Below are 21,926 nucleotides of genomic sequence, written 5' to 3' on the forward strand. Positions count from 1 at the left end.
GTAATCAAGTACTTTTGCAATGTATAATTTGATCCATTCATTCTGACTGCCAGGCTCCAGACATGGTACTCTGTTCAGAGAACAGACAGGGATCACCCTCGCGGATTAGAACCTTCTTTCCCCTCTGCCCAAACAAGTTCCTGACCAACCCCCAACCGAGTTCCTGACCTTCACCCACCCACAACCACTTCCTGACCTTTTCCCTCCCCAACTGGTTCCTGACCTTTTCCGCCTGCTCACCCCTTTCCGGGTTCCTGACCTTCCCCCACCCCAGGTTCCTGACCTTCTCCTCCCCCCTGCCCCGCCGCATACATGGGGCATTGTGTGTGGATCACGGATTGTTAACAGGTTTATTGGGTATCAAGTGAAGTGACAGGGTCATGACTTCCGATTTCATCCAGCCCAGTGATGTCACTTGCTGCACAAAGCCCAGGCTTTCCGAGAAATCAACCAGGTCTAGGGGGAGGAGAGGGAGAATGTGGTGCAGGTGGAAAGGGGGTGAGGGTGGGGTTGGAAGAACATGATCCACATCTAAAAGGGGGGAGAGCTTGATCAGTCTTCCCATCTGGATCACGTTCTCACTCTCATTCCCCCCGCCCCCGCCACCCCTTTAGAATTGACATGTTCCTTTCCCCCTCCCCACTGTTCTCTCCGTGCTCTTCCCCCACCCCACACCGAGTTCCTGAGCTTCTCTCCCCACTCAGATCCGCTCTCCCCGCCCTTCGATCTCCCCTCTCCCCCACTTCCGATCCCCCTTTCGATCTCCCCTCTCCCCCACTTCCGATCCCCCTTTCGATCCCCCCCGTCCCGCTCTCTCCCCCCCTTTCGATCCCCCCTCCCCCTCCCTTTCGATCCCCCCTCCCCCTCTCCCCCCGCTTTCGATCCCCCCCTCCCCCTCTACCCCCCTTTCGATCCCCCCCTCCCCCTCTCCCCCCCTTTCGATCCCCCTCCCCCCCTCTCGATCACCCCCTCCCCCTCTCCCCCCCTTTCGATCCCCCCCTCCCCCTCTCTCCCCCCCTTTCGAACCTCCCTCTCTCCCCCCCTTTCGATGCCCCCTCCCACCCCCCCTTTCGATCCCCCCTCCCTCCCCCCTTTCGATCCCCCCTCCCCCTCTCTCCCCCTCTCTCCCCCCCTTTCGATCCCCCCTCCCCCTCTCTCCCCCTTTCTCCCCCCTTCGATCCCCCCTCCCCCTCTCTCCCCCCCTTTCGATGCCCCCTCCCACCCCCCCTTTCGATCCCCCCTCCCTCCCCCCCTTTCGATCCCCCCTCCCCCTCTCTCCCCCCCTCTCCCCCCTTCCGAGCCCCCCTCCCCCCTCTCCCCCCTTCCGAGCCCCCCTCTCCCCCCTCCCCCCCTCCGATCCCCCCTCCCCCTCTCCGATCCCCCCTCCCTCCCCTCCGATCCCCCCTCCCTCCCCTCCGATCCCCCCTCCCCCTCTCTCCCCCCTTCCGATCCCCCCTCCCCCCCTTCCGAGCCCCCCTCTCCCCCTCCGATCCCCCCTCCCCCCCCCTCCGATCCCCCCTCTCCCCCCCTCCGATCCCCCCTCTCCCTCTCCCCCTTCCGATCCAATACAATACAATACAAATCGCTTTATTGGCATGATAAGGTACATCTTATGTTGCCAAAGCATCAAAATACATTTATGGTTGAACACAAACGCGGTTCCATTCATACAGTGTATAAACAGGTATATCCCTGAGTTTATAAATATATTTTCGCCTTGTTTATATATACTCTTGTCTTAGTTTACTGGTTGTCCCTCTGTTCATGGCAAGCTGTAACATAGTGTGCCGCCAGTGTTACACAGCTTCTCTCCTCCCCCAGTAGGAATGGGAGTTTTTGGTTGTCAGTCAGATTTCTGAATTCAGGGCATATTTGTGAGAATTTTTGATAGAAATTCTCTCTGATGCCCTGATATTTTCCACAGGCTGTGAGGAAGTGCATCTCTGTCTCAACTACTCCCTGACTGCAGTGAGAGCATATCCTGTCTTCTCTTGGCAGCCTGGTCTGCCTGTGTCTGCCTTTTTCGATCGCTAGGCTATGTTCGCTAAGTCTGTACCTTGTCAAGGTTCTTCTCAGTTTGTTATCCTTTACCATGGTCAGGTAATCAGCTATGTTGTATTGTCTGTTTAGGGCCAAGTAGCAATTGAGTTTGCTTTGGGTTTTTGTTGTTTCTGCCCAATATGACAGATATTTTTCCTTTTGCTTAGCGACGATTGTGTTGGGTCGAATTCTTTGCGTTACCCTGTCACTGTCCTGGGGCTGGTTCTTGTTAGTATTGTTATTAGTTACTTCACTGAGTCCCAGGACTAGTTGACTGAGGGGATCCCCCCTCCCCCCTCCGATCCCCCCTCCCCCCCCCTCCGATCCCCCCTCCCCCCCTCTCCGATCCCCCCTCCCCCCCTCTCCGATCCCCCCTCCCCCCCCTCTCCCCCCCTCCGATCCCCCCTCCCCCCCTCTCCTCCCTCCCCCCCTCCGATCCCCCCTCCCCCTCTCTCCCCCCCTCCGATCCCCCCTCCCCCTCTCTCCCCCCTTCCGATCCCCCCTCCCCCTCTCTCCCCCCTTCCGATCCCCCCTCCCCCCTCTCCCCCCTCCCCCCTTCCGATCCCCCCTCCCCCTCTCCCCCCCCTCCCCCCTTCCGATCCCCCCTCCCCCCTTCCGATCCCCCCTCCCCCTCTCCCCCCTCCCCCCCTTCCGATCCCCCCTCCCCCCTCCCCCCTTCCGATCCCCCCTCCCCCTCTCTCCCCCCTCCCCCCTTCCGATCCCCCCCTCCCCCTCCCCCCCTTCCGATCCCCCCTCCCCCTCTCCCCCCTCCCCGATCCCCCCTCCCCCCTTCCGATCCCCCCTCCCCCCTTCCGATCCCCCCTCCCCCTCCCGATCCCCCCTCCCCCCTTCCGATCCCCCCTCCCCCCCTCTCCGATCCCCCCTCCCCCCCCTCTCCCCCCCTCCGATCCCCCCTCCCCCCCTCTCCGATCCCCCCTCCCCCCCCTCTCCCCCCCTCCGATCCCCCCTCCCCCCCTCTCCTCCCTCCCCCCCTCCGATCCCCCCTCCCCCTCTCCCCCCCTCCGATCCCCCCTCCCCCTCTCTCCCCCCTTCCGATCCCCCCTCCCCCCTCTCCCCCCTCCCCCCTTCCGATCCCCCCTCCCCCTCTCCCCCCCCTCCCCCCTTCCGATCCCCCCTCCCCCCTTCCGATCCCCCCTCCCCATCCCCCCTCCCCCCTTCCGATCCCCCCTCCCCCTCTCCCCCCTCCCCCCTTCCGATCCCCCCTCCCCCCTCCCCCCTTCCGATCCCCCCTCCCCCTCTCTCCCCCCTCCCCCCTTCCGATCCCCCCCTCCCCCTCCCCCCCTTCCGATCCCCCCTCCCCCTCTCCCCCCTCCCCGATCCCCCCTCCCCCCTTCCGATCCCCCCTCCCCCCTTCCGATCCCCCCTCCCCCTCCCGATCCCCCCTCCCCCCTTCCGATCCCCCCTCCCCCTCTCCCCCTCCCCCTCTCTCCCCCTCCCCCTCTCTCCCCCTCCCCCTCTCTCCCCCCTTCCGATCCCCCTCTCTCCCCCCTTCCGATCCCCCCTCCCCCTCTCTCCCCCTCCCCCTCTCTCCCCCTCCCCCTCTCTCCCCCTCCCCCTCTCTCCCCCCTTCCGATCCCCCCTCCCCCCCTCTCCCCCCCTTCCAATCCCCCCCTCCCGATCCCATCTCCTCCCTCCCCCTCTCCCCCCTCCCCCCTTCCGATCCCCCCTCCCCCCCTCTCCCCCCCTTCCAATCCCCCCCTCCCGATCCCATCTCCTCCCTCCCCCTCTCCCCCCTCCCCCCTTCCGATCCCCCCTCCCCCCTTCCGATCCCCCCTCCCCCCTTCCGATCCCCCCTCCCCCTCTCTTCCCCTCTCTCCCCCCTCCCCCTCTCTCCCCCCTTCCGATCCCCCCTCCCCCTCTCTCCCCCCTTCCGATCCCCCCTCCCCCCCTCTCCCCCCTCCCCCTCTCTCCCCCCCCTTCCAATCCCCCCCTCCCGATCCCATCTCCTCCCTCCCCCACCATCTGATCCCATGACCTTCTCCGCATGAAGTCGAGTGAAGCATGGCGGTGCTGGCCCCAGCCGCCTCACACATCCAGGCACAGAGAGAACCAAAAATGTGGTGCAAATTATCACTCCGAAAGTTAATACGGGAGGCAAAGAGAGACTACGAGAAAAGATTAGCAGGCAACATTAAATTGAACCTCAAGTGCAAGAGGATAGCTAGAGAAAAAGTTGTGCCTATTAAGGACACAAAGGGAAAACTTCCTGTCGAGTCAGAGGACACGGCTGAAGTATTAAATGAGTACAAACACACGAACAATGATTGACAGGTAAAGACCCTCTGGTCCGTCGAGCCTATCCCACACAATTGCAACACCTTGTGTCTCACAATATATACTCCACCCCACCCGAAACCATGTGATCTCCTGGAAAAGGCAAAAAAACATTAAAAACCCAGGCCAATTTGGGGGAAAAAGTCTAGGAAATTCTTCTCCGACCCATCTACACGATCAAAACTAGTCAAGGTGATCACTCTGGGTTTAAATTCCCTGCAGTATATACCTTCTGTAAGAGGTGATCGCCGCCACAGCCAGAAACAGGTCCAGCTCTCGAAGAAATTCAGCGAATCAGCACCACCACACAAGATGCCAGCCTGTTTCAGAGGACCACTATTCTCTGGGAAAAGAACCACCTCCTGACATTTAACCTAGATCTAGCCTTATACAACTTAAATTTGTGACCCCTGGTCCTCACTAACCTATTTAATTGAAACAAACTGTCAACTGGAACACAATCTATTCCCTTCATTATCTTATAAAACTCAATCAGATCACCTCTAAGTTTCCGCTTCTCTAAACCCAACTCTTTTAGCCTATCTTGATAACGAAGATGCTTTAAGCTGGGAATTAGTCCAGTGGCCCTCCTCTGCATCCTTTCCAAAGCCTCAATATCACCCACCATGTGAGGAGACCCAAACTGGACACAGTATTCCAAGTGCGGCCTGACTACGGTCTTGTACAAGGACAAAATAGTATGCCTCGTCCACGGATGTTGCCGGACCTGCTGAGTTTTTCCAGCATTTTCTGTTGTTATTTCGGATTTCCAGCATCTGCAGTATTTTGCTATTGTACTAGTGTTTGGTTCACTGCCACACCTCTTCTAGGAATGCCTACCTTGAAGAAGTTCTGCTCTTCTCTTCGACGGGATCTCCGTTTGGTTCTTCAAACTTGTTCATCTTCATTACTTTCAGTTTCCCTTCTCATGTTTGATCAGGTATCTGCCAAGACTCGGTTTCACAGCCACATCATTTTCCTCAGCAACTGTCTCCGGTTCCGACTTATTCCACGTGGATTCCAACTAAACTTCCACCCTTCGTGTTTCGGATCCACCCAGGATTACAAATATCTCCAAGATATTCATCGTTCCTCGAACTGCTGCTCTCGCCGTATCCTGAGATCCACGCTCAACGCCATGCGGCGCCACATGAACACTCTCGACCTCTCTCTTCAGCAACACCGGCGCACTCTATCTCAAAGCTGTCCGGGTCCACAGTTCCATTTCATCCTTCGAATCATCTGACGCTTCAACAAAAAACTTTTTTCTTCCTTTCCGATGTCAAGGATCGCAAGCTTCATCAACTCTTGGACACCAACGTCCCTCCGGAACCTTCTTCCCCTTCACTTTCCTCTGACCCCCCTTCTCCCAATCTCACCCCCTGCTGCGTTTTCACCATCCCCTCTCTGACCCCGAACGATCAGTCCTCAGCAAAGGCCTGAGCTTCATCCCCTTACGCCCCCACCTCAATGAATTTCGAGCTCGGCACAATGTTGAGCTCTTTTTCCGCCGCCTTCGTCTCCGTGCCCACTTCATTGGCCAGGAGTCTTCCCCCCGCACGACTGACCCTTTCTCCCGCTTGCAGAATTCCCGTTCTACCTGGACCCCTCCCCCTGGCCTCTTACCCTCTCTAGATCTTTTCATCGCTAACTGCCGCCGTGACATCGGCCATCTCCATTTCTCTGCTCCCCTCACTCACTCCAACCTACCTCCCTCTGAACTTGCAGCACTCCATTCTCTTAGATCCAACCCTGACATTGTCATTAAACCCGCTGACAAGGGTGGTGCTGTTGTTGTTTGGCGATCTGACCTCTACCTAGCGGAAGCTGAACGCCAACTCTCCGACACCTCCTCCTACCTCCACCTGGACCATGACCCCACTACCGAACATCAAACCACCATTTCCAAGACTGTCACTGACCTCATCTCCTCTGGAGATCTTCCCCCTGCTGCCACCAACCTCATAGTTCCCCAACCCTGCACAGCCCGCTTCTACCTCCTTCCCAAGATCCACAAACAGGACTGCCCTGGTAGACCCATCGTTTCAGCCTGTTCTTGCCCCACAGAACTTATCTCTTCCTATCTCGACTCTATCTTTTCTCCCCTTGTCCAGTCTCTTCCCACCTACATCCGCGACTCTTCGGACGCCCTCCACCACTTTAATAGTTTCCAGTTTCCTGGCCCCAACTCCTTCCTTTTCACCATGGACGTACAATCCCTCTACACCTCCATCCCCCACCCGGATGGCCTGAGGACACTCCGCTTCTTCCTTGAACAGAGGCCCGTCCAGTCCCCATCCACCACTACCCTCCTCCGCCTGGCTGAACTTGTTCTCACATTGAACAACTTCTCCTTTAACTCCACTCATTTCCTCCAAATCAAAGGTGTTGCTATGGGTACCCGCATGGGTCCTAGCTATGCCTGCCTTTTTGTGGGATATGTGGAACACTCTTTGTTGCAGTCCTACTCAGGTCCCCTCCCTCACCTCTTTTTCCGATACATTGATGACTATCGGTGCCGTTTCCTGCTCTCGCCCCGCACTAGACAATTTCATTCACTTTGCCTCCAATTTCCACCCTTCCCTCACCTTCACATGGTCCATCTCTGACTCTTCCCTTCCCTTCGTCGACTTCTCCGTCTCCAACTCTGGGGATAGGTTATCGACCAATATTCACTACAAGCCCACTGACTCCCACAGCTACCTGGACTACACTTCCTCCCACCCCGCCTCCTGTAAGGACTCTATTCCATTCTCCCAGTTTCTCCGTCTCCGCCACATCTGCTCCGACGATGCCACCTTCCACGCCAGTGCTTCCGACATGTCTTCCTTTTTCCGCAACCGAGGATTCCCCTCTACCGTGGTTGACACGGCCCTTGACCGTGTCCGTTCTATCTCCCGCACTTCTGCCCTCACCCCTGCCCCTCCCTCCCGGAACCACGATAGGGTTCCCCTTGTCCTCTCCTTTCACCCCACCAGCCTCCACGTTCAACGGATCATCCTCCGCCATTTCCGCTACCTCCAAAGTGATCCCACCACCAAACGTATCTTCCCCTCCCCTTTCAGCATTCCGCAGGGACCGCTCCCTCCGAGACACCCTGGTCCACTCCTCTATCACCCCAAACAGCCCTTCCCCTGGCACCTTCCCGTGCAAGCGCAGGAGATGTAACACCTGCCCCGATACCTCCCCCCTTCCCACTGTCCAGGGCCCCAAACACCCCTTCCAGGTGAAACAGCGATTTACTTGTACTTCTTGCAATCTAGTATACTGTATTCGCTGCTCACGATGCGGTCTCCTCTACATTGGGGAGACCAAACGCAGATTGGGTGACCGCTTTGCGGAACACCTCTGTTCAGTCCGTAAGGGTGACCCCGAGCTTCCGGTCGCCTGTCATTTTAATTCACCGCTCCATTCCCACTCGGACCTCACCGTCCTTGGCCTCTTGTATTGTTCCATGGAAGCTCAACGTAAACTCGAGGAACAGCACCTCATCTTCCGATTAGGCACTTTGCAGCCTTCCGGACTCAATATTGAGTTCAACAATTTCAGATCATAACCTCGGCCCCTATTACTTTTTTACTTATAATTTTTTCCACCCCTTCGTTTTGGGTCTTCCTTTCCGCACCCCCCCCCTTTCCTTTTGTTTCTCTCTTCCCACCTGGCAGCTGTCTCTTAGCTGCCAGTACACTTCACACTTAATCTCAGCTGCCTTTTGTCTCCACCAGCCTATTACCATCTCGTCTGGTTTCGAATACCCTTTATTGTCTCTTTTACTTCTTTTGTTCGATCACAGCCCTGCCTTCGATCTATTTTAGTTTCTTTCCAGTTTTGAAAAAGGGTTTCGACCCGAAACATCAACTCAAATTTCTCTCCACGGATGTTGCCTGACCTGCTGAGTTTTTCCAGCATTTTCTGTTGCCTCGTCTTATACTCAATTGCCCTATGGATACACCCCAACACCCTATTTGCTTTAGCTATCACTTCACGGCATTGCTCATGTACCTTTAAAGATGTATGCACTAGAATGCCCAAATCTCTCTATCTCCACCTTTTTTAATGTTTTTCCCTGAAGGGTGTATGAATGTTGAGCATTTGCCCTGCACTTATCTAAGTTAGACTTCACAGATGTCTTCACAAAGGATGATGATGATGATGATGTGAAGGTTACACTAAAAGAGGAGAGGGAAGTATGAACAGGATAGTAATAGATAGAGAAAACATACTAAAAAGATTAGCATTACTGAAAGTTGGTAAGTTACCTGGTCTGGATGGAATGCATCTGAGCTTGCTGAAAGAAGCAAAGTTAGAAATAGCAGACATTAGTTGCAATCTTTTAATCCTCAATGGATACAGGAGTAGCGCCAGAGGACTGGAGGGTTGCTAATGTTATACTACTATTCAAGAAAGAGCAGAGGTATAAACCAGGAATCTACAGGCCAGTCAGCCTAACACTGGCAGTGGGGAAGTTATTGGAAACTATAATCAGGGACAAAATAAACTTTCATTTGGAAAGGCATGTGAGAGATATAATGGAGAGGAGAGCCAGCATGGATTTGTTAAAGGCAAATTGTGTCTAACTAACTTGACTGAATTCTTTTATGAGGTAACAGAGAAGGTTGATCAAAGTGGTGCATTAGATGTTGTATATATGGACTTTTGGAAGGCATTCGACAAAGTGCCACACAGGAGGCTTGTTAAGAAGATAGAAGCCCATGGAATTAAGGGGAAAGTGATGGTATTGATACGGAATTGGCTCAGTGACAAGAAGCAGAGGGTGGTGGTGGATGGATGTTTTTCAGATTGGGAGGTGGTTTGCAATGGTGTTCCCCAAGGGTCAGTTTCGGATCCATTACTCTTTTTAATTTTTATAAATGACTTAGACTCGGGTTTAGAGAACAGCATTATTAGGTTTGCAGACGATACAAAACTTGGCAACGTCATAGTGATGAGGATAATTGTAGGCTTCAGGATGACATAGACAGGATGGTGAAATGGGCAGAAGCATGGTAGATAGTGTCCAATGCAGTGTGAAGTGATGCACTTTAGGAGAACTAATATGGAAAGAATGTACTATAAAGGGCACGATTTTGAAAAGTGTAGATGAGCATAGACCTTGGTGTCTATATGCACAAATCCTTAAAGGTGGCAGGGCAAGTTGATAAAGGTGGTTAGAAATACATATGGGTTATTTGGGTTTATAAATAGAGGAATATAATATAAAAGCAAAGTGATCATGCTAGAATATTATAAATCACTGTTTAGGCCTCGGCTGGAGTATTTTTGCACCACACTTCAGAAAAGATGAAAAGGCCTCAGAAATGGTACATAGGTGGTTTACCAGGATGTTACCAGGGATGAGGGACTTCAGTTATGAGGTTGGAAAAGTTAGGACTGTTCACCTTGGAACAGCGAAGGTTAAGGGGTGACCAGTTATGAGGAGAGGTTGGAAAAGTTAGGACTGTTCACCTTGGAACAGCGAAGGTTAAGGGGTGACCAGTTATGAGGAGAGGTTGGAAAAGTTAGGACTGTTCACCTTGGAACAGCGAAGGTTAAGGGGTGACCAGTTATGAGGAGAGGTTGGAAAAGTTAGGACTGTTCACCTTGGAACAGCGAAGGTTAAGGGGTGACCAGTTATGAGGAGAGGTTGGAAAAGTTAGGACTGTTCACCTTGGAACAGCGAAGGTTAAGGGGTGACCAGTTATGAGGAGAGGTTGGAAAAGTTAGGACTGTTCACCTTGGAACAGCGAAGGTTAAGGGGTGACCTAATGGAGGTTTTCAAAATGATGAGGGGTTTTGATAGAGTGGTGAGTGGGTCAATAACCAGAGATCATATATTTAAAATTATTGGCAAAAGATCTAGAGTGGAGATGAGGAGAAATATTTTCACTCAGAGTTGTCGGGATCTTGAACGCTCTGCCCGAAAAGATGGTGGAAGCTGATTCCATAAATAATTTTAAAAAGAGAATTGGACAGGTACTTGGGGTTGAGGACCTTCAGGGTTACGAACAAAAAGCAGGGATATGGGACTAAGCACGGCTGCTCTTTCAAAGAGCCAGCACAGGCATGACGGGCTGAATGGCCACCTTCTGTGCTGTAAGTTTCTATGATACTATGAGTGCTGTATTCTTTGGCGCAGGGAGTGCTTGAAGCAGAGACCATTATATCTTTGAAAGGAAAAGTGGAAAAATATTTGAAGCAGAAGATACGGGACGACAGGGCAGGGGTGGAAGAACATAAGAAATAGGAGCAGGAGTAGGCCAATCGGCCCCTCGAGCCTGCTCCGCCATTCAATAAGATCATGGCTGATCTGATCCTAACCTCAAATCTACTATCACAGAACCATCTCCTGCATCTAACAGAATTAGACACACGAAATAGGAGCAGGATCAGGCTACACGGCCCCTGGGCCCGCTCCGCTACCCACAGGGCCATGACCGATCCGAACCTAGACTCATGTCCAAATTCCTGCCCGCTCCCCGTAACCCTTTATCCCCTTTACTTCTAGGAAACTGTCTATTTCTGTTTTAAATTTATGTAATGATGTAGCTTCTACAGCTTTTTGGGGCAGCATATTCCATGGACCTACCACCCTCTGAGTGAAGTAATTCCTCCTCATCTCAGTTTTGAAAGAGCAGCCCCTTATTCTAAGACTATGCCCCCTAGTTCTAGTTTCACCCATCATCGGGAACATCCTCCCCGCATCCACCCGATCCAACCCCTTCACAATCTTATGTTTCAATAAGATCGCCTCTCATTCTTCTGAACTCCAATAAGTATAGAGTCCCAATCTACTCAACCTCTCCTCATATGTCCATCCCCTCATCCCCGGGATTAACCGAGTGAACCTTCTTTGTACTGACTCGAGAGCAAGTATGTCTTTTCTTAAGTATGGACACCAAAACTGTATGCAGTATTCCAGGTGCGGTCTCACCAATACCTTGTACAACTGAAGCAATACCTCCCTATTTTTATATTCTATCCCCCTAGCAATGAAAGCCAACATTCCATTGGCCTTCTTAATCACTTGCTGCACCTGCATACTAACCTTTTGAGTTTCGTGCACCAGGACCCCCAGATCCCTTTGTACTTCAGTACTTTCCAGTTTCTTGCCATTAAGATAATAACTTGCTCTACGATTTTTCCTGCCAAAGTGCATAACCTTACACTTTCCAGTATTGTATTCCATCTGCCAAATCTCTGCCCACTTACTTAGCCTGTCTATGTCCCCTTGCAGGTTTTTTATGTCCTCCTCACTCACTACTTTCCCTCCCATCTTAGTATCATCTGCAAACTTTGAAATGTTACACTCGGTCCCCTCCTCCAAATCGTTAATATAGATTGTAAAGAGTTGGGGACCCAGCACTGACCCCTGCGGAACACCACTAGTTACTGATTGCCAGTCTGAGAATGAACCATTTATCCCAACTCTCTGCCTTCTGTTAGATAACCAATCCTCTATCCATGCCAGAATATTACCCCCCATCCCGTGATTTTTTATCTTAAGCAATAATCTTTTGTGTGGCACCTTGTCAAATGCCTTTTGGAAGTCTAAATACACTACGTCCATTGGTTCCCCTTTATCCACCCTATATGTTACTTCCTCAAAGAACTCCAGCAAATTTGTCAAACATGACTTCCCCTTCATAAAACCATGCTGACTTTGTCCTATTAAATTATGATTATCCAAATGTCCTGTTACTGTCTCCTTAATAATGGACTCCAATATTTTACCTACCACAGATGTTAGGCTAACCGGTCTATAGTTTCCAGCCTTCTGTCTACTGCCCTTTTTAAATAAGGGTGTTACATTAGCAGTTTTCCAGTCTGCCGGGACCTTTGCCGAGTCCAGGGAGTTTTGGAAAATTATTACCAATGCATCCACAATCCCTACCCCCACTTCCCTCAAGACCCTAGGATGTAAGCCATCAGGTCCAGGTGATTTATCCGCCTTGAGTCCCATTATTTTACCGAGTACCATTTCCTTAGTGATTTTGATCGTGTTTAGCTCCTCCCCCCCTTTAGCCCCCTGTTTGTCCAGTGTTGGGATATTCTTAGTGTCCTCTACTGTAAAGACTGATACAAAATATTCATTCAGTGTTTTTGCCATCTCCATATTTCCCACCATTAATTTCCCGGTCTCATCCTCTAAGGGACCAACATTTACTTTAGCCACCCTTTTTCTTTTTATATAACTATAAAAACTCTTACTATCTGTTTTTATATTTTTTGCTAATTTACTTTCATAATCTATCTTCCCTTTCTTAATCAATCTTTTTGTTATTTTTTGCTGTCTTTTAAAGTTTTCCCAATCCTCTATCCTCCCACTAGATTTGGCTACCTTATATGCCCTTGTTTTCAGTCGAATACTATCCTTAATTTCTTTACTTAGCCACGGATGGCTGTCTTTTCTTTTACACCCTTTTCTTCTCAGTGGAATATATATTTTTTGGAAGTTGTAAAATAACTCCTTAACTGTACACCACTGATCATGTATCGTCTTACCCTTTAATCTATTTTCCCAATCCACTCTACTCAATTCCGCTCTCATACCTTCATAGTCTCCTTTATTCAAGCTTAGCACGCTTGTTTGAGATCCAACCTTCTCACCCTCTAATTGAATATGGAATTCAACCATGTTATGGTCACTCATTCCAATGGGATCCTTTACTGGGACATTTTTAATTAATCCTGTCTCGTTACACAGGACCAGATCTAAGGTTGCTTGCCCCCTGGTCGGTTCAGTTACATACTGCTCAAGAAACCCATCCCTAATACACTCAATGAACTCATCCTCAAGGCAGCCCTGCCCAATTTGATTTGTCCAATTAATATGATAGTTAAAATCCCCCATAATTATAGATGCTCCCTTATTACAAGCCTCAACTATTTCCTGATTGATACTCCGTCCAACAGAGTTGCCACTGTTCGGAGGCCTGTAGACTACGCCCACTAGTGTTTTTTTCCCCTTATTATTCCTTACCTCCACCCAAACTGTTTCATTATCCTGATCTTTTGACCCAATATCATTTCTCTGTATTACAGTGATTCCTTCCTTTATTAACATAGCCACCCCACCTCCCCTTCCTTCCTGCCTGTCCTTCCTGATCGTTAAATAACCTGGTATGTTTAATTCCCAGGCATTGTCACCCTGCAGCCATGTTTCTGTAATGGCCACAAGATCATACCCATATGTAGTTATTTGTGCCATTAACTCGTCTATTTTGTTACGAATGCTACGTGCAAGGCAGTGGAAACTGGAAATATTCCTGATCTGAATGAACAAAATTAATTATTGGCTCAGTCTTGATAAGTCGCAACCCTACAAACACTGTCTGAGGAATTAATCAAAATAATTTTTCCATGATAGAGGTCTGTCTGCAAGTAACAACAACTGGCATTTATATAGCACCTTTAACATAGTAAAATGTAATTGATTTAAACAGCGATGACCCATCCTTTGAATCCATACTGCAAACAAGGTCTATATATTTGCCTCGCCTTGCCTTACCCCATAGGTGCGTGCATGCAGCACAAAGAAACAAAAACTCTTCTAGAAATGAACAGAAACCCATTTCCATTTGTCATTAACATATAATGGCCCATAATTTGCAGTCACCAGCAAAGCAAAGGCACTCGCCCTGAAGAAAGCCTCCCATAGAGATTCCATGATCTCTTGGGCGAGAAGTTTGCCTTTTACGATGTTCAATTCATTTCAGCGCTCTGTAATGGGAATTCCTAGTGCGAGGCTGCTGCAACATCAACAAGCTGTCTTAGCAAACAATCACATTGCAGAACTCTCACAATTAGGAAACCAGGAAATGAGAAGCTGCTTTTATCCAGACTTTTTAAAAATGTTACATAGAGCGAAATGAAGATTGGGACTCTCACATGGGGATAAGGTAGAAGTTAAAATATCATGAACCAACTTAAATATTAACATTTTTAATAACCTTTATCACAATGGAGAAATTCGATATTCCATAAATATAAAAAATCATTTTTCAAAGCCAGAACGTTTGTTTAGCAGTCAACACGCTGTTAAAACTCCAGTTACACCTAGTCGAACAAAGCTTAACATTTAATGTTAATTAAATTAGCGATATTACTGCAGAAAAACCCAAATTCACTGGCTGTGAGGGAGATCCACAGCGCAGCCAGTGTCTGAGCAGTGAATGACCAAGTTTAGATGCACGTGCATTAAATCCTGAAGTCACGGTCAGATTCAGACAGGCAATGACGGCGAATGCTGTTAGTTGCCGTCACTATCCACCGCAAACTCCGGGCCAATGCTTCTGGACAGAGAAGTATATTCACTTTGCCACAGGCATTCAGCTTAAAAAGGACAATGGAAAACTTGACAGAAGTAGCAGCTCTGGCTTCCATTGCAATTTAAATGAAATGAGGTAAACATAAAAATCTTAGCTTCAAACAGGACAGATCCCAGTTTCCATTACAGTTGAATCATAGACAATCCCAATCCTGTCCTCACTTCGTATCAATACAGGAACACTTGCAGCAAGGGGCTCTTGGGTAGTGATCAAGACCCTGGCTGATTTTTTCCCCCCTTTTATAGAATGAATCATAGAATGGTTACAGCACAGAAGGAAGCCATTCGGCCCGTGCTGGCTCTCTGCAAGAGCACTTAAGCTAGTCCCACTCCCCCGCCCTCTCCCCATAGCCCTGCAAATTTTTTTCCTTCAGGTACTTATCCAATTTCCTTTTGAAAGCCATGACTGAATCTGCCTCCACCACCCTTTCAGGCAGTGCATTCCAGATCCTAACCACTCGCTGCGTAAAAAAGTTTTCCCTCATGTCGCCTTTGGTTCTTTTGCCAATCGCCTTGAATTGGTGTCCTCTGGCTCTCGACCTTTCCGCCAGTGGGAACAGTTTCTCTCTATCTACTCTGTCTAGGCCCCTCATGATTTTGAACACCTCTATCAAATCTCTTCTCAACCTTCTCTGCTCTAAGGAGAACAACCCCAGCTTCTCTAGTCTATCCACGTAACAGAAGTCCCTCATCCCTGGAATCATTCTTGTAAATATTTTCTGCACCCTCTCCAAGACCTTCATATCTATCCTAAAGTACGGTGCCCAGAATTGGACACAATACTCCAGTTGAGGCCGAACCAGTGTTTTCTAAAGGTTCACCATAACTTCCTTGCTTTTGTATTCTACGCTTCTATTTCTGAAGCCCAGGATCTCGTATGCTTTTTTAACCGCTTTCTCAACCTGTCCTGCCACCTGCAACGATTTGTGCACATATACCCCCAGGTATCTCTGTTCATGCACCCCCTTTAGAATTGTACCCTTTAGTTTATTTTACCTCTCCTCGTTCTTCCGACCAAAATGTATCACTTTGCACTTTTCTGCATTAAATTTCATCTGCCACATTTCACCTGTCTATGTCTTCTTGAAGTCTATCACTATCCTCCTCACTGTTCACTGTACTTTCAAGTTTTGTGTCATCTGATTTTTAAGGTATTTTCAGTGATTTAAAATTGGGTTACTCACAGGTGGCGGATTGACTCTGCGATTAAAAAAGCTTATTTTTTCTGATAAGCCCATTTTCAGCTGTATTAATAAAACCGCTAAGTTACCACTCCTAAATATATCAAGGAATATTTTTTAAGTAAATTTGTTTCGAAATTACGTTTTAAAACGCTGCCTTTTTGCGCTGGTTCATGGCAGATTGTGTGTTCGGTGATATGCAAATGAGTTTGAGCAGAAACTCGAGGAAAAAACATTTTTCAAAACCAGCGCAATTTATTGTGCAATTGGCACCCGGATCGCCAACTGCGCCCCAAGTGAAAACTCTTCCCCTAGGTTCGTCAGGCCTCTGAAGTCTTACTATAACAGATGGTTTTAATGCGGGTGTAGACAAAATGTTCACCAAAATGCAGTCTATGGTGTAAGTGCTAGAATCACACAAAAGGAGGCCAATTCAGCCCATCGAGTCTGCGCCGGCTCCTTTGAAGAGCAATCCAATTAGTCCCACTCCCCCGCTCTTTCCCCATATTCAGGTGAATTTTTCTCCTTTAAGTATTTATCCAATTCCCTTTTGAAGGCTACTATTTAATCTGTATGCACCACCCTATCAGGGAGTGCATTCTAAATCCTAACCACTCATTGTGCAAAAATGTTTTTCTTCATGTTTGCACAATCACCTTAAATCTGTGCTCTCTCATTATCAACCTTCAGCCATTGCAAACAGTTTCTCTTTATTTACTCTATCTAAACCCTTCATGATTGTAAACACCTCTATCAAATCTCCTCTTGGCCTTCTCTGCTCCAAGGAGAGCAACCCTAGCTTCTCCAGTCTATCCACGTAACTGCATTACGTCATCCCTTCTGGTAAATCTCTTCTGTACCCTCTCCAAAAAGCCTTCATGTCCTTCCTAAAGTGGAAATTTTTAACATTGTTGTGTAAAAGCCAGCATCCTAAAAGCTCAGAGCCAAAGGGACTTTCTGCAATAGGGTGCCATTTCATAATTATCTCAAAATTTGGATTTCAAGTTTCAACTGATTCTTGGAGTGCGCATTCAGTAAAACTAGACAGAGATTGTAACTATAATTATTGATAGCAGATAGTGAAATTAAAGTTGTCTACTTTTACTCATTGTATAGATACTGACATAATTATTGTCTGCCTTAATATTTATTCTGTCATGTTCCCATGGTGCTATAAGACTGGGCAACTTATCTTAATATATAATTCATAAAATTATATATTAAAATCATCTTAAAAGTTACCGCCATAAGGCCGTTAAAGATGTTGGAAGGGAGCGGAAAGAATACAGTGACCCCTGCCAAGTGTTTCATGTACATACAGAGAATGAGATGGGCATTGCCAATTTGCCAGTTACTAATACTGGTTTTATGTTCAGAGGTGTATTTTCATTTGAATTATAAGCTACAGCGAAAGCGTTGTCTCACAGCATGATTACTCTATTCAAAGATCTAGTTCATTAAACTCAGATATAACAAATACATTTTCTTACTGGCTAAATTTTGTCCCACAGTGTAAAAAGACACATTTTAACAGTCAATTTACTTTTTAAAAATAAAAGGAACAAAATATCTGTGAGATTACTCTGGGAAATACATAGCATCTGGTCAGGCGAGGCTGGAAAATTGGGTAGGAAGCTGTTCCAACGTCTCTCCTCTCCCCAATGGTACTTCCAGCAATTTCCATGGTATCGGGAGAATAATACATCTTCCCACATATAAATGGGCATTTTATGACTACATTCAAATAAGGAAAATGTGTTATACAGTGTATTTTCTGTTATTTGAACCCTAGGAACATTGGGACAAGTAACAACTGTGCATCCCTGGCATCCAGTGTTGCAAGAGGATGGCTTCAAATTTGAAAAGGTTGGTTTCTCAAAAGCAGTCGATCACAGCGCGATTGATTGCAGTATGGAAACTGGCATATTCAGTTCTGACGAAAGGTCATCGACCTGAAATGTTAACTCTGTTTCTCTCTCCACAGATGCTGCCTGACTTGCTGAGTATACCCAGCATTTTCTGTTTTTATTTCAGATTTCCATCATCTGCAGTATTTTGCCTTTGGCATATTTAAAATTGGGAGTTAAAAATTATTTTTTTTGAAATGTTGGGCCCTGACTGTGCACTCACACCACAGATAACCCCCACCTCCCCACTAGCTCCAAAAATATTTAAATGCCTCCAACCCTGGGATTTGAGCTGGAGTCAGGAACACAGACAAGGGGTAAGCAGAACTTCTGCCTGGCACAAGATTTGTTCTCCTTCTGCTCCACAGAAATTTCTCAGATGAAGTATGTTCTTCTCTCATTTTCTTTCCTTACCCCTCCTTTCCTGAACATAGTGACTCATGATGTGCAGTTCCAGAGGCAACAATATTTTCTGGTACTTCACTCAAAAAATTACATTTCTTTACGCATGAGTGCTAGTGGGCTTTTCAATCGTGGGAGTCATCACAGTAAAGCCCAACTTTACCTTCATCTAAGTCAGAGTCATAACGGCACAGAAGGAGACCATTTGGCCCATTGAGTCCGTGCCGGCTCTCTGTGAAGCAATCCAATCAGTCCCATTTCCCTGCTGTATCCCCGTAGTCCTCCAAGTTTATTTCCCTCAAGTGCCTATCCAGTCTTCACTTGAAAACATTGAGTGTGTCTGCTTCCACCAGTTCCGTCGGCAGCAAATTCCAGGTCGCTCACTGCATAAAAAAGTTTTCCCTCAGATCCCCCCTGTATCTCTTGCCCAAAACCTTAAATCTGTGTCCCCTAGTCCTTGTACCATCAACTAGTGGGAACAGCCTTTCCCCGTCTAGCCTATCCAAACCCGTCATAATCTTGTACACCTCTATCAAATCACCCCGCAACCTCCTTTGCTCTAATGAAAACCAATCCAGCTTCTCAAACCTGTCCTGTAGCCAAGATCCCCCATCCCCGGAATGTACGCTTAGCAGTAGTCGCTGGACAGTAGTAGCCATGAGCAGAAACTTTGCCCAACTTTGCTTCTCCCTAACTCTGCGACACTAAGCACAACTGCAGCAACTCCACCACAACTCTAATTGAGATGAGCTAATTCCACACAAACCAGAGAATGAACCTGAGACCCTCTTGTCAGTGTGGCTCAGTACCACACCACTATTATACACTATCACGAACTGAGCCATCAAGGGAACGAACTGAGCCATCAAGGGAATTCACAAAACATTTGTGCTGAATAACAATCTAGCACCAGAAAAGCCTTAAGAACTACCCTAGAAAATGTAGACTAACTGTTGGTGATCACTTCATTTAAATTTTTTCGTCATAAAAACTTGTTTATGGAATAAAGCTAATTTGAACATCAAATATATTTTACACAACAAAGAAACAGATTGACTAATGTGTGCGGACTTTTCAATGGGTCTTTGTATAACACAACAGATTGCATGAGAAGTCTCCAATGATCCCTTTGGACAGAATTCAGATTCCCAGCCGTACATACTGCACCCTGCCTACATCAGTGTATGGTTCAAAGGCTGGAACTTTATAAATCTCTTTCTAATCTAGAATGCTCTAAAGTGACATTGTTTTGGAAACTATTTTTAAATAGCACTGAACAAAATAAATCATTTCCAGCAGTTGATCCTTTCCCCAAATCATTAAGGTTGTTTTTGCCAATTGATGTAATTGTGGATTCCAAAAATACATACTTTACTTCTGAAAGAACAGATCGTTCACCATCAGAACAGAAAGAGCGCAGGTACTGTCGAAAGCTTTAAGGTGAACGCGAATGCCTGATGCGTATGGCGTTACCTTGAGTCTCTACTTTTTCCCTAAACCAAGGGTGGTGAGGTAAACTGTAACACCACTAATGTTGCCTGATTGGAATCAACTAACAAGGAGGATCAAACCTAGAACTTGTTTGGTGTCTATGTGTCAGTGACCCCCTGTCTTAACCATCTGAGCTGGTAATGATGTCTAATGAAGTGCACAAAATAGTACTTAAATATTAAAATAATAGCAAAAAATGTTTCTGCATTCCAGTGTCTAACAGTAACTGTAATTTCTGCAACTTTTCTTGAATGGGACAAGTCTTATTTTGGACAGAGAGAGTGGCGCACAATCAGTATTCCTATTTTCTTTGCAAAACAGCCCCTTTGGTCAACAGATTCCTTTCAGAACATGGAATACTGTAATCTTGTTACACTCTGAACAACAATGGCTTGAGACAAAATATGATTTATTTCTAATTTCCACATTTGTCCCCACTGCATTGTTTTATTTGGAATTTTATTTTGTAGTCAATCGGTTAACGAACAAGTCTATAACCAAATCTAGACCGATCAATTAGCAAATGAATTATTGGTATCCTCAGCCCTTATCTATTTGGTGAGGACTCCCAAAACAAGCGCTCTACTCGGAGCTCAGATACGGCAAGAGAGCCCCAGGTGGGCAGAGGAAACGCTTCAAGGACACCCTCAAAGCCTCCTTGAAAAAGTGCAACATCCCCACCGACACCTGGGAATCCCTGGCCCAAGACCGCACAAAGTGGAGGAGAAGAATCCGGGAAGGCGCCGAACACCTCGAGTCTCTTCGCCGGGAGCAAGCGGAAGCCAAGCGCAAACAGCAGAAGGAGCGCACGTCAACCCAAGCACCCCACCCACCCGTCCCTTCAACCACCGTCTGCCCCACCGATGACAGAGACTGTAGGTCCTGCATTGGACTCATCAGTCACCTGAGAACTCATTTTTAGTGTGGAAGCAAGTCATCCTCGGTTCCGAGGGACTGCCTAAGATGATGATGATGATTTGGTGAGGTCCAAGGTGGTCAAGGAAAGAATTTCCTGAAATTAAATGTTTAGTGGCTTTGCTAAACTGAAGCGTGACAAAGTCAACAGTGTTTTTGATTGGTGTTAAATTATTTTGTTTTTGTCTTCAGTGTGTGCAATAAACTCTGCTTTAAATAGAAACATAGAAGATAGGAGCAGGAGTAGGCCATTCGGCCCCTCGAGCCTGTTCCGCCATTTAATGAGATCATGGCTGATCATCCAATTTCAGTACCCTGTCCCTGTTTTCTTCCCATATCCCTTGATCCCTTTAGCCTTAAGAAATATATCTAACTCCTTCTTGAATATATTTAAGATGAATTGGCCTCAACTGCCTTCTGTGGTAGAGAATTCCACAGGTTCACCACTCTCTGGGTGAAGAAATTCCTCCTCATCTCTGTCCAAAATGGCTTACCCCTTATCCTTAGACTATGACCCCTGGTTCTGGGCTCCCCGGCATCGGGAACATCCTTCCTGCATCTAGTCTGTCTAGTCCTGTTAGAATTTTATAAGTTTCAATGAGATCCCCTCTCATTCTTGTAAACTCTAGCGAATACAAGCCCAATCGACCCAATCTCTCTTCATACGTCATTCCTGCCATCCTAGGGATCAGTCTGGTGAATCTTCGCTGCACTCCCTCCATGGCAAGAACATCCTTGCTCAGATAAGGCGACCAAAACTGCACACAATACTCAAGGTGTGGTCTCATCAAGGCCCTGTACAACTGCAGCAAGAAATCCTTGCTCCTGTACTCGAATCCTCTCGCTATGAAGGCCAACATACCATTTGCCTTCTTAACCGCCTGCTGCACCTGCATGCTTACCCTCAGCGACTGGTGCACAACGACACCCAGGTCTCGTTGCACTTCCCCTTCTCCCAATCTATTGCCATTCAGATAATAATCTACCTTCCTGTTTTTGCCACCAAAGTGGACAACCTCGCATTTATCCACATTATACTGCATCTGCCAAATCACCCTGAGAATACCACGGTCAAGGAAATAGAAACAAGAAACTGTGAAGGCAGCAAGAAGTAAAATAAAAAGGCTAAACTGATCTTTGGCTGCTAATATGGCTGGCGCCCACAATGTCACACCTTGCTGATAGGACCAATGTAAGGCAGCGTGCAGAAGTTATACAGACAATAGGCGATCAGAAAACGCATTACCATGATTGCAAACGCATTACCATAATGTTTAGGTGATCATGAACACATTACCAGGATGTTTACTTAGCTGTAACCCATTCAGTTAAATGTGACTTCTTTATTTCAAACTGCCAGGCCAGGAA

The 21,926-nt window shown here is 47.7% G+C and overlaps 1 protein-coding gene across 6 annotated transcripts in view; it reads right to left on the bottom strand.

Annotated features, from left to right (window-relative positions):
* The window catches only part of apc (APC regulator of WNT signaling pathway), a 395,143-nt gene that overhangs the window by 313,113 nt on the left and 60,104 nt on the right, over positions 1–21,926 (bottom strand). The window contains exon 2 of one of the 6 annotated variants that reach the window (XM_085987171.1): positions 8,595–8,623. The exons of the other annotated variants lie outside the window; for them this stretch is intronic. The gene's annotated coding sequence lies outside the window, so the exon portion shown is untranslated. The remainder of the gene's footprint in view (positions 1–8,594; positions 8,624–21,926) is intronic. 6 annotated transcript variants of the gene reach the window in all.

The sequence above is a fragment of the Somniosus microcephalus genome, chromosome 1 (genome assembly GCF_052327205.1).
Source record: "Somniosus microcephalus isolate GS21.2 chromosome 1, FLI_Smic_1.0, whole genome shotgun sequence".
Lineage (NCBI taxonomy): Eukaryota > Metazoa > Chordata > Chondrichthyes > Squaliformes > Somniosidae > Somniosus > Somniosus microcephalus.